Source organism: Cimex lectularius, unplaced genomic scaffold (genome assembly GCF_000648675.2).
Source record: "Cimex lectularius strain Harlan isolate CLEC.00 unplaced genomic scaffold, Clec_2.1 scaffold394, whole genome shotgun sequence".
Classification (NCBI taxonomy): Eukaryota; Metazoa; Arthropoda; class Insecta; order Hemiptera; family Cimicidae; genus Cimex; species Cimex lectularius.
In genome coordinates this window covers 228,959-244,666 of record NW_019394205.1, presented here as the reverse complement: position 1 = coordinate 244,666, position 15,708 = coordinate 228,959, and positions in this window count along the sequence as shown.

Genomic DNA, 15,708 nt, shown 5'->3' with positions numbered 1-15,708 from the left:
GATTCAAGATTATTTGATTTACTATTGAACGATGCAATTCAGGGAAACAAATTAAGTTGCATTGATAAAAATAATAAAGAAGGTTTTATTCAATAAAAAATAAACGTATCAGAAAGGATGAAGGTGGGGCGAGTATGTATATATATAAAGTGGGAACTTTATGGGCCGACAAACAACTGAGGTCATAGCCGGCCATCTGCGTGTTTTCCAACTTTTTCTCTTCTTTCGTTTTTTGTTTTAAACTGCAGCCATTTGAGCGTCTTGATCTGGTTTATGATTCTCTGCTTTAACCGTGTACCACGTCGATATCCTAAAATGCTAGCCTCTCATTTGAACCTCAGGNAATCACAGTTAATTTGGTTTATATTAAAATAAGTATGTTGTAATTAATATAACAACAATAATACATGTAGTTTGAATAAAAATATGAGTGTCCGGTTCTTTTGTCTTCGACTGTACTCGATGCGACCCGACGAAAATCTGGACAGTGGGGATCGCAGAACGAGGGGTAGGTTAGCGTGGCATAGCATCGGGCAGATGTGCACGGGGGTAATGCAACCTTATGGAAAATCGGAGATTGGATTTGCGTCGGGTAGCATCGGGTAGCGTCGCATGGCGTAGCATCGGGTAAGTGTGTTTCTGGCTTTAACCGCTCATCATGAGTTGAAAGAGTTACAAACACGTCTCTCGACATGAATTGAATACTCCTCCAACGCGACATTGCGATGAGATGCTTGTTTTAATGCCATCCAATTTTGAACTTTTGGAAAAACGTGAATTACAACACAACTCAATATTATCCTAACAAATAGTTTAAGAAAGTAATTTTAAATTACTAATTAATTTGTATGTAAAAATTTTCTTTTGGAACATATATAACATTGGAGGTAAATCAATATCTATTATATTATTTAAGCATTGATCTCCATGTTTAATTTTACTTTTTTTTAATTTCTCAAGCCAATCTAGTTTCCTCCCTTTGGGAAAACTGTGTAACACTGTAGTGTATAAATAACAATTAAAATTGTGGTCCTTAAATTCAGAAATTTTGTTGGAATTAGGGGAGTGTTCTTTCACTTTCGTTTTATTTTCTTTGCCGCTTTGTCCTATATACTGCCGATTGTCAAAGTTAACGCCCACCCTTAAATTTTTATGTATTTATTCATATTTCACATATCAAAAGTAGGTTATAGGTTTGGTAAAAATAAGACATTTAAAAAGAAAATGTCTACTACTTAATTCTAAAAAAGAAAAAAAATAGAACAAAATAAATTCAAAAACAAATAAAAATGTCTAGAAATATTTGTATCCCCTTTAATATCAAATCACGTTCATTAACGCCTTTGTATTCCTTGGAAAATATTTGTGATAAAATCCTGTCAAATTCTTTCCCATGCATCAAGAACGGCCGTTTCCAACTTTTCTAAGGTGTTAGGACCTGCGTTTCACCGTCGTACTCGTCTCTTGAGTTGATCACAAATGTGGTTTGATTGGGTTCAAATCTGCTCTTATAGCTGGCCACACCAAGCAATCAAATCCAATCTCATTCAGGTAGTCACCCACAATACATGCTCTAAGGGGCCTGGCATTATCCTGCAGTAACAAAAATGTCTTACCGATGTAGGGGGGGGGGAGCAAGTAGCACTACTTGTTCATCGATTATGTCTTGAAAGTATCTCTGTGAATTTAAGACATCTTCGTCCCACAACAAATAATGCGGTGCGGACATCCAAGAAAATTCACTCAAGAACATCAACGACCCACCGTGGAATCATGCGACGTACCTTTCTTCTGAGCGTCCCCATATGAAATTAGGCCCATCTGAAGATTTGAGGCCAGCTTTTACCTCATCCGCAATGTGAACTCATCATTAATCTTCCAATGTCCAATTCACACGTTCTCGTACGAATTGAAGCCTGGCTATTTTTGAGCTGTGATAAGTCGATGTTCACGAGCCGGGTGCTGGGCCCTGAGGTTATTTTGTTGAGCCTTCTCCTTACAGACCTGAGAAACAAACATTTCGGTCTTGACTTATCGTTAGGTATCGTAAAGCCTGATGACCGATGAATCCATCATCTTGGCCTGTAGTCCTAGGTCGACCCTGTCCTGGACTTCTAGTGGGAAGCCCTGTGTTAAAAAAAGTAAAGTTCATTATAATGTATTTTACCAACTTTTTTTTTATCAAGTTATTCTTCATTTTACATACATTCAACTAATTATCCACAATTTTTTCGAAATGAAAAATTTGTGTCACAGGCGGGATTCGAACCCACGACCATCGGCTAAATACGCTCCTGCTTTACCATTTGAGCTACCGTGACTTCGATCGCCCATGCCAACTTCTCATTTCACTCCCCTTTTATTCCCGTTGTAAGAAAATCGCGACTTCATATAGAAACACATTTTATTAACGATTCTACTACAATTGGCGGGACTTTAGCCGAACATCGTGGGTTCGATTCCCGCCTGTGACACAAATTTTTCATTTTGTAAAAATTGTGTATAATTAATTTTAATTAATTGAGTATATGTAAGTAATTAAGAATACTTAATAAAAAATGATAAAAGTTGGTATTCACCCAGAATCACACCCGTGGATCATACAGTCCCGTTAATGTAGTAAATATATACAGGGTGAATTGCTACTCGTGCTACAAACTTCTCCAGTAGATTCTTCACCCTAAAATGAACAAAAAAGTTCATATTGTCCATGGTCCNTTGTTGTTTAATATAAATATATATTTATTTTATTGATTTTTTCCTCTTCCTTACTGGTGGTTATTTCGTTCCAAACTTTGCACCCTCGTAAAATGATAAGGTACAATCCTTCCCGACGGAGGGTACCGCAAATTCTCCATTGTGAAACACCAAGGTGTATATATAATGCAACTCTACTGGTTTCGCGATCACGATTAACAGAATGCAAAATTTCCTTATCTGTATCACTTCGCTGATTGTCTTAATAAACAAGCTTGGTATCCTCTCGCTGCAGTAGCATTACCGTTGCAGTAACCGTAAATGAAATGCATATCAGCAAGATGTTCATTAGGAAACAAAGGCATATTTTAAATCACTAACCTGAGGATGTAGCCAGATGATAACATAAACCAAACTGATTGACTCGACCTATAAAGTACTGACACGAAACTCAAGAGCCAGACGGATTTCCTGAAAAAATTGAGCGTGCCTCCCCCTTCATCGACACAAGTTTTTTCAACAAAATGCAAAATGTTCGGGCCTTCCAGAAGCTCAATTCAAAAAGTTGGGTATACTGCTGGATATAACCTAATGGAATATATAGTATATAACCTAATGGAATGGGAAATTTTTGAGGGGATTTGCAAAGCTCCAGAAGTTTGTAGTTATTAACAGTTACCAATCAAACTTTTTCAAAAAATTCCAAACTTCAAAAAAAATTTCTGAATTTCTCGTGCAGAACGTTTCCATCAATTTCTGCAATGTAAATAAGCTTTCTTTTAGAAAATTTAATTTTCTTTCACGTGGCACATACCACATTTTCCTACAGTCAGTAATTCTGAAGTTTATAAACAATTTAGGTGACCTAAGTCGAAAAATAAAAAACCTATAACCTGAAATTACTTCTTTACCGTTCAGATTTAGAAATGGGTTTGTAGGACTTTTTTGTTGCATAAGGTGAGCAGAAACACCTCCTGAAAATTTTCGACACATATCGCCAGTCACCCTGTACATTATGAACTGTAATTTTTAACAGTAACAACGCACGGTTTTTAGAAAGTCAGTTACCAATTGTTTAAAATAATCAAATTAAGTTGACTGCTTTTTTTTCTCAAATATTTCATACTTTAATCTTGCTTCTAAATCGATGTAGCTAAATCATCCCTTGACAGGTGAAACCCTGTTGGACAGTGCTTTTTTCGACCCCCATCTATCATCAGGATCGTAACCTGTTACTCTTTCACTTGTAATAATAGACGCGGTGATTAATGACGGCCGAAAAAACTTGCATTAATACAGTCTCCTTTTCGGGAATGAAATTACAAATCAGTACAGGAATGACCGTGTATTCAGACAATAAAGGGTGCATTTTCAAATATCCAATTTAAAAAAAGAAGTAAATACTCTAAAGAAAACATTCCTGTACGCTTATGTAGTATAAACCATATAGAATAGAGTCTATTTATCCGTGCTAGTGACAATACGTCTTGTTATCTGATCACTGCTCAAATACCGTGCATCACAATTAATTTCATGGAGTACCCATTTTCTTAATTTATCTCCGTGCTAAACTTTTAGCTAAGCAATTTAGCAGGAAACCATTTGATTTGTTACATCTTTTTAATTTTGTTTTCATTTTCCTTTTACGGGCCTGAAGGAATCGTCGGACTCGACCTTTGATCCAAAACCTCCTGTTATATAGCTTTTTTCAATCAAATTGGTACTTTTTTCTACCAATTTAATACTTTTTCCAACGAAATTAGTACTTTTCTCAAGCAATTTAATATTTTTCCCAACCAAATTAATAGTTATTTAAAAGGTATTCGAAAAAATGTGGAGCATAGCGTGTTGCCGTATAAAACACTTTATTAGCTGGTTTCGTTTGAACTTGTCTCACTTATTTCATTGAGTGTAGAGATTAGTGACCGTTAATCGATAGTTATTCAGATATCGTGAGATGCGGTCGGGTACCGCATCTCACGATATCTGATTAATTATTTCATTGAGTTCGCCAGGCTACCTTATCGTTCCCAGACGGATTTCTAGGAAATTCCCCTTCCCCTGTTCTTGGTTGCTTTACCCCTAAAGTTGTTTGTCACGTCTTATTGTATGCATTGCGTGAGTTTTATATATATAGAATGAGTGACGGAAGTGACTGGAGTGACATAAGTGGTCATAATGATGAAACATCACCTAGTGCTGCAGGCAGTTCATCTTAGTCCGGTGTCCAACGATCAAGATCGAGCAGGGGTACCTACGCAGTTACATCAAGGCATCAAAAAGAACTTTTTATAAAATTAGTTGAAGAAGGTCATTCAGTCAAAGATGCAGCTCAAAAATCAAATTTAAAAACTCGAACTGGCTACAGTATATACAGTTCGGTTCCCGAGAGCTCATCGTCAACAAGACAAGAGGATCTTTAGCGTCCGCACCTGGCCTTTTGGTCTTATCGGACGTTTTGATTCTCAAGATGAGAGCTGACGCACCTCCGCATACGACGGAATGGTGTTACCCCCGCAGCATTGGTGTAGTGGTGTCCCGGCCCCTAAGGGTCGGTAACCACGCTCTCCGCTTGTCCACTCCGAATGGTCGGGCCCGCATTGTGCGTCGGGTCGTACGCCGCACGCGAGGGGCTAACGGGCCGAAATACATCAGCCCGTCCCCCCCCCTCGCGTACTCCCTAGATAGAGAAAGCGACTCTATTTCTCTGAGTGTAGAGGCTCCTCTAGCGTCGAAACTTCCGGGAACGCCCCGACAGCGGTTTTAGTTTATAGTGGGATTGCTACCCACCCCTTAGATGAGCACTGTCTACGGTAAAAAGTCTCTTATCGAGCTCAGCCTACACCTGCTGCACGCATTCGAGGGACGCCATAGGTCTAGCCTAGGTGGTCCGATCCTTCGCTTCCCCAAGGGTACCACTCCGGTCATACGCACAACAATGCAAAGCTCGAGTCAAAGACGCCGACTCACTACCCTTTACCAATCGCTTGCTTACGCATTCGAGGGACTGTAGCATGATTATGACGTCCTCAACGCTTAAATGCTGTCGTCCGGTCGCAACGTCTCCCGTGAGGAACAGGGGGTACTACGTTGGCCATACGCAAGCTTCACGAAAGGTTCCAGATAGAAGACAGCCTCTGTCTAAGTTCCCGCCAGGGGCGTCGCCACAAGCCACCACGAATCCGTTCCCAACGTGACTCGGGCCGGATTTTGGAACAGTTCAGTCACCCCGTGGTACAGATGGCCATACAACCCTCCCCCGTCTTTACAGACAGGATCTGGTGCACTGGCCCTCGTGTGACTCTGCTAAGGCACCCGCCGCCCCTGCCGACCCTCAGGCCGACATAAGACAGCTTGTGCTTTAGAGAGGTTACCACGCCCTCTGGGCTGCACCATTATTTTGTGCCCGGATACCCCCCTTGTGACCAAGGGTTAGGAGGGGTCACAGGATAGAATGAAGGAGTTCGGATTGAGAAAAAGGGGACGTGGAAGAGAACACGAGGTGAGCCGTTTCGGGGTCTCGAGTCTCAACCACATTATACCACCCGTTGTCGCCGTGGTTCCACATAGAGTGAGCCATGACTCCCAGGGTGGGTGAGGCGATATGGCCGTTCAAAAGCCGAACTAGTCGGCCGTATCCCAGCCAGTCGCCTCGGGGGGTTGAATCCGATTCCGCGGAAAATAAATCCCGCAAGTCGGATTGGGATCCTCAATCACAAACACTCACTCTTCACAATCAGTGTGCTCGCGGTGGGCGACCGGTTCCTCAGGCTTTCGCAGTTTCCGTTCAGGTTTCCTGCTACTCCCCGAAGGCCGAATGTCGCTCACACCTGGGCTTGAGAGACTCTTCCTCAGCGATTCGAACCCCTGAATCGCACATGGTGGCAAGGGGGAGGTGGTCAGGCTCCCCCAGCGTCAGAAACGGAAACAGTCGAACAGTCGAGCCCAGATAACGTGGGCTACGCCTTCCGCTGCCTCTCTTGAGACCCAGAGCGGTCAGATAGCCGAACCGGGCGCGGGGCACCCGTCGATACTACCCGCCCTCATAGGCTCCCTTTCTTCGCAATAGCCCTCTACAGTATATACAGAAATTCTACGTCTCAAAACTGTACGTTAGTAATTAAAAAAAGAGGTGGACCCCGGATGGACAAGTTGACCCCTGACGTTCTGGCCGCTATTGAGGAAATCATTGAAGGAAACGCGGGCCTATCATTACAAGATATTAAAGAACAGCTTGCATTACGCAACATAAATTTGTATATTTCTTCAATACACCGAGGGCTAACGTCATTAAAAATATCTTTGAAGCGTGCGTCCAATAGATCGCATGAATTCTGAGTCAACGGTACAACAACGAAGGCAGTTTGCAATGGATTTTGAAATATGGGTCCCCCAAAATCGCGCAAAATTAATTTTTATAGATGAATCAAGATTCAATCTACATTTGCGGCGGACACGTGCACGTTCAAGGGTTAACACGAGAGCTGTTGTCACCGTACCAACAATTCGTGGTCACAACGCGATTGGTTGCAATGTCATCACCATCAATTCTACAGATGGCTCCAATTTTGTCATCGATGTGATACTGATCTTACCATCAGCGGTTGCTGGATGTCCCCTTCATTGACTTTGAAATAAAATGTTCATTTTGTCAATTTTCTTATTTTCAATAATAAATTTCGTTTCTTGACAGTATGATTATGTTCACTAATTTCGTGGTCCGCTTGACCAATTAATACTTTACAATTAATTAAGGTTTTTTGTTGAGATGAAAAAAAGCTAATGGCACGAGAGAGATTCGAACCCACGACCTTCGGCTAGATACGCCGCTGCTCTACCACTTGAGCTATCGTGACCTCGATCCACTCGGACACCAACCTCCCATCTCAACCCCACCTTATGAGTTTTCCCTCCTTTTGCCATTTTTCAAATGTCGTGTAGTCGGTTTTGATTCTCGACGACCATTGAAATGGCGGCGTATCTAGCCGAAGGTCGTGGGTTCGAATCCCTCTCGTGTCATTAGCCTTTTTTCATCTCAACAAAAAACCTCAATTAATTGTAAAGTATGATTATGTTTGATATCCCCCTTTACCCCACCACATACGCAAAGTATTAAATTGCCCGGGAAAAGTATTAATTTGCTCGGTAAAAGTATTAATTTGCTTGGGAAAAGTATTAATTTGCTTGGGAGGGGTACTAAGTTGGATGGGAAAAGTATTAAATCGCTTGGGAAAAGCACTAATGTAGTTGGAAAAAGTATTAAAATGGTAGAAAAAAGTACCAATTTAACTGAAAAAAGCTATAGAAGGCCCGGTAGGATTAAAAAGCAATTCTAAATGGAGTGGAAAATTTGTTACCTTGTCTTTATCCCCGAACACAAATATCTTAACATTTAATATTTCAGCCCATTTCCTGTTTGTAAATTTATTAAAAGTTATGGACCACAAATTTCAATCCAATCCTTACAAAATGGCACAATCCTTCTAAATAATGCAAATTAAAAAATTTAGATATCTCAATCACGCGGTTACTTTTGAAAACATTCCGATTAAGTACGAGTTACATAAGTTTCTTACCAATTCTAAGGGCGATATAAGTGCAAGTGAACTTATGAGATGTGAAGAAAAAGAGATCGCAGAAGAATTTGAATCTCAAGGAGTTGTCAGGGTTAAACATATTTTGAATCAATGGTAAAAAGATCGCGACACACACTGTGATTCTTACATTTGGAAAGCCTGAACTTCCAGAAAAAGTGTTCCTTTAATTTTTAAGTTTGAAAGTTAGACCATTTGATTCTAATCCCATTTTACGTTTTTCATGCTTCCGCTAGCGCCACTCAAGTCTGATGCCAGACTAAGGTGTGCGGTAAGTGCGGAGAGCCGCACCAAACATCAGATTGACGAAATGTCCCAAAATGTGTGAATTGTGGGGTAGCTCACCTCTCGTTTTAGCGCCAATGTCTACATTAGGGAAAAAGAAATAGAAAAAATCAGAAGTAGGGAGAAAGCTTCGTATAAATATGCTGAACAAGTTTCAAAAAAATTAAATGCTGATAGTAACAAACCTGGTCCCCTTACTCACAAACGAAGCGTTGAAAAATCCTACGCATGCTTCTGTTAAGTCCTGCATACCCATCCACTTCCAAACAAATGACTACTTCTCCTACAGAATACCCTATCACTAACCGGCCCTCATCTGAAATAAATGCACTATCGGAACAAATCCACAAACTTCATAATGTTGTAGAATTTTTGATTAGCAAAATAAATCAACAACCCTGCTTACCTAGCCTAATAAGTAATGTACCCAATCAATCCAATACTCGCATTTTTAAAGAAAAAAAGAGTAAAGTAGCCGCTGTTTCCCCGGCCAACGCGAAACCGAGTCCGGTGAAATCGCCGATCAGTACGCAAACATAATCAAAACAAACAAAAACCACTAAACGTCCGTTATCTCGAAACCTCACTCTACATGAATCTCAGTTATCTCTATCGTCCCAAAATGGTACATTAAGTAGTTGTAATTTGTCTCATCAACCAAAAAAGAAACCGACATACAAACAGTAACATCAAAAGATAAAAATCTCCCAAGTAAATATAATAATTAGATAACACCAATTTAATCATTATTACATCTTAAGCTGGGCGCACACTATGTCGTTGGGGCGGCGCGGAGCCGAGCTGGAGAAGTTGCCAGACTTCTGGAAGCCGGGGTCGCGCCGCGCCTTGCCGCCCTCCCGGCCTAGTGTGCACCGGGAACATAAATGGGTTAAACTGTTGTTGTGTCAAGATACAGCATTTAATATCTAGCCTAAACATAACTATTCTTAGCTTACAGGAAACTTACCTAAAACCCTCTGACCAATTAGACTTGAGAAATTTTTCAGTAATTCGTAAAGACTTTTCGGATGGTCTCTCGCAAGAGGAGGCATGAGTATCCTGATCAAAGATGACATCCCTTAACACGCAGTAATTTACAAATAGTTGCAGCCAGAATACTCACTCCTCCACAGTTGTATCTTTATATACACGAAACAAAGTAACACGAGATGACATGGTCTCAATCTATAATCAAATACCAAAAATCAAATAACAATTTAGCTAATTGGATACTTCAATACTCACAACCATATATGAGGAGGAGGAAACAAACTAGATAATATTGGTAGAACATTCGAACTTTTTATTAATCAATTTACACTTAATACTTAATGATGGCTCATCGGCATCTTTTTGTTTTAGATCAGAAAAATTCCCCTTTATAGTTGTTTCACTAATTAGTCCTTTCTTAATTGGCAAACGCTGGATGATTCTCATGGGAGTGACCACATTCCTATTATAATTAACATAAAAACAGATTATTTAGTAAACTGCAAACCAAAACAATGAAAAATTAAACAAGCTAATTGGTCGGATTTCCAGGAATCTGTAATTCTAATTGATCTAGATTTGACTACCCCGAATATAAATAATATAATTGAACTGCTTAACACTAAACTTAAAAAGGTTGCAGCCCAAGCTATTCCATAGTCTTCCCCACATCGTCAAAATAAAAAGTTGGTCTCATGGTGGAATGATGAATATGACAAAGCTATAAGAAATAGGAAGTAAATTTCTCAGACGTCCATCTACTTGTAATTTAGATAATTACCGTTAAACATCACGCTAGGTATACTCTTAAGAAAAGCAAGCGAGACTACTGGCGAAATTCTGTAGAAAATACGACATACAACACATCTATGTCTATTGGGATACCATTCGAAAAATTCGCGGATGCGGTTATACTCCACCAGTAACATGTCTTAAATTAAATGATCAATAAGTTTCGGATTCTCAAGCCATTGCAGACTTGAACGCTGAGCATTATTATAAAGTCTCGGCAACTGAAAATTTCACGACCTCCTTTAAAGCAAAAACAATCGCCTTAGAAAACCTGCCTTAATCCGACTTTCCTCCTTCCTCAAACCCAATAAACCTTCCTTTTACCTCAGCCGAATTCATAAGCACCCTTAACATCAGAAAAGACACCTCTACAGGCCTTGATGATATATAAAGTTTTTCAAAAAGTTAAAAGAAAGTGACAAATTAATATATGATGATATATTAAATATCATTAATAGAATCCTTATGTCAGGTGAATTCCCCGAACTGTGGAGAACAGCTATAACGATACCTATCCTTAAAAAAAGATAAACCTTCCTACGACGTTATAAGTTATCGATCAATATCATTTACTTGTTCCATGTGCAAACTAATTGAAAAAATAGTGGCCAATCGGCTGCACTGGTATTTATAGAATAAATGTCTACTTCCCTAAGGGCAAAGTGGATTTGAACGAAATACAGACAATCTGGTGGCAATTGGTGCGATAGACAATCTTGTGCCGTTAGACTTTGCTATTTGCGACTCGTTTCACAAAAAACATAGTTTTACCGGTTTTCATAAATATCCAAAACGCTTTTGTTCATACCTAGACACTCTTTTGGGTTTTGGGATTAACGGGAATCTTTTCGATTGCATTAACAATTTCCTAAGTAACCGAAATTTCAAAGGACGATGTGGATCTGCAACCTCTAAAAGTTATATTAAAGAGAATGGATTGCCACAAGGCAGAGTGCTCTTAGTGCCACATAGTTTGGTATTGCTATCAACCAAGTCCTGCTCTGTAAAAAGGAGTAAAAAGTCCCTTGCAAAGGAATGCTCTATTCTGATGATGTCGTAATTTACTGTAGTGGTAAAAACATCTCAGTATTACAGAAAGTTGTGCAGGACAGCCTCAAACAAGTAAATAAATGGCTTTGTGAAAACGGGTTCGTTATTTCTACCCAAAAAGACTCTATCTCTAGACTACGCTCTCTTAGTTACCCCCCTCTATTTAGCAAACAGTTTAATTCAATATTCAGACACTGCCCGGCATTTGGGAATAGTGTTTGATACATCTCTTAATTGGACCGCCCATCTGAAAACCCTAAAAATGAAGTGTTTCCAATCGCTCAATATTCTTAAATCAGTTACCTCGTGCTCATGGGGGGGGGGCTGACCGGAAAAGCCTTTTAAGGCTATATAAAAGCTTGGTGAGATCTTGACTACAGCTCTGCCACTGAAAATAGGCTGAAAATGCTGGACCCAGTGCAGAACACTGGCCTTCGAATCGCTGCAGGAGCTTTTAAATCAAGCCCTATCCTCAGCCTTCATGTTGACGCGGGAGAAATTCCACTAAATTTCAGACGAAACTTCCCGGATTTAAAATTATTATCATAAATCTTAACTACACCAACGCACCCACTTAATCATCTTATTCATCCAATCAATCACCTCGCATTTCCAAACAAGTGCATCTTGCTCACCGAATACCATTCTTTCTGCACGAACTTCAAATTACTATAGGACCTATTCAAAAACAATCCACGGTGTTTTTCCCTCCTTGGCTTTTACTCACACCCGTATTGCTTCTCTCATTAAGTAGACATAACAAAGCTGATACTCCTGCATCATCTACAAACACGAATTTAAAAAAAATTAAAAGTGCACTTCCTAGGGCCAACTTTGTCTTTACCGATGGTTCCAAAGGACCTGACGAGGTAGGAGCCGCTTTTGTTAGTGGTAGTAGAGAGTATAAGTTTTCGCTTTACACTCTTTGTACCAATTTTAGTGTTGAATTTCTCGCGATTATGAAAGCTATAAATGTCATATGTCCTGAAAATGATAATCTAGTCGTGTGTTCAGACTCCTTGTCTGCTCTTCAAGCCCTAAAGACCCCTTTTCATATAACCCCACAGTACAGAATATCCATATGACGTTAAAACAACTCTTTCAACGTAGTATCAGAGTTGTCTTTGTATGGGCCATGGGCACTCCAACATAGGGGGGAATGAATTAGCGGGTATGGCTTCCAAGGAGGCTGTAAAAAAACACGGGTCACCAATCAAAGAGTTACAGCGAGACGACTTTATCTTGCACTTAGAATCACCAATTTGGAATAAATGGGAATGCAACTGGTACAACACCCTCATTGAAAATATACTCCGAGAAGTAAAAGCTACCGCTCGAGCTGGACTACCCCTTGCAGAGCAAACAGAAGAGAAGAGGTAGCCTTGACTAGACTGAGGCTCGGGCATTTCAGGATTACTCGGGGTCATTTGATGACACACGAATCACCTCCTATTTGTACGACGTGTAAAGAGTTGGTCACCACAAAACACATATTTACGCATGTAAAATATTTCATGGGTTCAGGAACACCCATGACCCCTTACCCTTCCGGAAATACTTGCAGACAAAGAAAAAAATATACTTTTTTAAATTTCTTAAATCCAACAAGTTATATAATAAAGTCTAATAATTAAGTTTTAGTTATAAAGAAGTTTAAAATTTAATTTAAGTATAGGTCTGCGGGGGTGGGGGCTGCTAACTGTGATGGGCATACCCAGGCTCTCAAATTGACTGAGATCCCAGACATGGGGGATGTTGATGGTGGCACATACATGCACATCCTCCCCAAGTCTGCTAAAGGGATTGAAAATCTGGTTATAACGCAGACCATTCCACCTGCTTGGTTCTCTGCCTTGCCCGGCCTGTCTGCGCCTTCTCCGGTGTGCCTGTGGCTCCTCCCCGCTCCCTCACGGATTTTACGTACTCGATGTTTCGGGGCAAAAATGACCCTTGGTGGTTCTCGTCTCTTAAAAACCACATAGAAAAGCTGAAAAATCATTTTTGATTTAAACAAAATGGCGAAGTAGTTTCTTGCAATATCTAACTTTTTTCCAAGTGGTTTTACGCCTTTTTTTAATACAATGGAACGGACTTGACAAATCTTCAATTCGGTCACTATGTGAAAAACAAAAATTAAAGTGAAATTATTTATTTTTTGGGAAAATAAGTTTATACCAGAAAATTAGTTTCATTTTTTTAAAGGTTGAGTATTTTTAGAGAAAACCAGGGGGTGACACTTGGTACATTTGAAAGATTTTTTCTCAATCCCTTTTTTTTATAACTTTTATAACTTTTTAACTTAGGATGAAATTTAGAAAATATGAGCACGGTAATATTATTCGAAGGGCTGAGATCATGATTCTATGATGCCTTAATTTTCTTTTTTTACGTAATATCTGAATATTGTGGAGTTTGCATCGACAGTCGGTGTTGCTTGCGAGACCTCCAGGAATATTTCAGCCGATTGAAATGGAAAGATAAAATTACCAGTTAGGGTCATAACGCAATAAGATAATTTGGTAAACGGCAATAAGATGGATATAGATATTTCGAAAAGGTTCTTTGATTTAGTATTTTTTGGTACATTTATCAATTTTTATTCTTAATTACAAACGTTTAATTGAAGTTTGTAAATAGCAAAAATAACTATAAATAGTAAAGTTGGTACATTATCTGTCAAAACTTTTTCTTGAAAAGGATACCTTTGACGAAATTGATTTTTATTCTTATATGTTTATGATTATTTTACAATCCAATTTCTTTGGTTCTGATTAATTTATGTTAACATCAAATTTATTTTAATGTTTTCGAAAATTTGAATCCAAATTTGCCGTATTGGCATTTCAATGGAATTTAACCTATCATCAAACGTGGGTCGATAATAGGACGAGCCTCGAACAGCCTACGGTCGGTGATATATATTTATTCTTGTTCCGGTTTTCTGGCTGTCATGGAAAAATAAAATCGGGCCGAACGGATTACCCTGAAGTTCAATTCGTTTTCTTTTTCTTTTCGGATTAGACTAAGTTGTCATTCTTGTTGGAGACGTACTTCGTCCAAATTAGGCCACGGGATAAAGGAGGCAAAGTACAATCCGGACATTCCAATCTGTCACGAGGAAACAACTTCAAAACAGGCCATTTAACTTACTGTCTTGATTAAATCTGATACATCAACTGCTCATTATTGATTTATAATTGAAAATATTTATCTGAATGAATTTGAAAAAAATCCACCTTTTGGTTTGCTTATTTATAAACTTTTTTTTGTCAAACCTCGTTTATTATATGAGGAGACATCCCACTCATGTCAAACGAACGTAGAAATCGATGATGATTTCCAATACCGTCTTCTTTCTGGAGAACTGTTTAAAAAAAGCAACATTCTTCTTTAAGGTCATATTCATTTGTAGTATTTTTTTCTTTGCCATGTTATTACAGAAATTGGTTTTAATAAATGACGATCTGAATATAATAGTTAATTTTATATACGATCCCTAATTTAATTATATATTCATAGACACTATACAAGATATATAATAAAAAATATGTATAAAAAACATTATTGCGCAATTTTTTCAAATTTTCGTTATAGTCATATCAAAGGGAAAATTTAGCATTAAAGAAACTTGACTTTAGAAAAGAAACACCCAAACTCAACACTAAAGACAACAAATTGATCGCCACAGCAAGGATATAAAGACAAAAACGATCGACATAAGCCCTATGACAGAACGTTTTTGGATAGTTTTCAACATCAGTGAGTCAGGATTATTAATCGAAGAAATCTTAATGAAATGTGTTTATTAACCTTTTTTTGAAACGTAGGATAAAAAATATTACGTAGGTTTTATAAAAACATTTTCTTTATCGTGCCAACATTTCGATCTTTTTTGAGATCAACTTCAGGGCCGGGGATTTACAAGCATTGTTTAAATTTTACAAATACATATAGGATGTGGAACAAAATGAATTTATACAATGCAAAAATCAAAGTTATATTCTATCAAAGTATTTGTACTCACTCAAAGTGTTTGTTTTCTGTGTAATTGTGTCATTCTTGTGTGTCGTTTTGAGAGTGCCAGTGAGATATTGCTATTTTGTGTTTATACAGGGTGAATTGCTACTCGTGCTACAAACTTCTCCAGTAGATTCTTCACCCTAAAATGAACAAAAAAGTTCATATTGTCCATGGTCCGATTCTCAACCATTTCAGAGTAATTTCGCTTTTTATCGATTTTGAAAGATATCACGTCCTGGCGTCGGAAAATCGTGATATCTTTTAATCTAAACATTTCTCT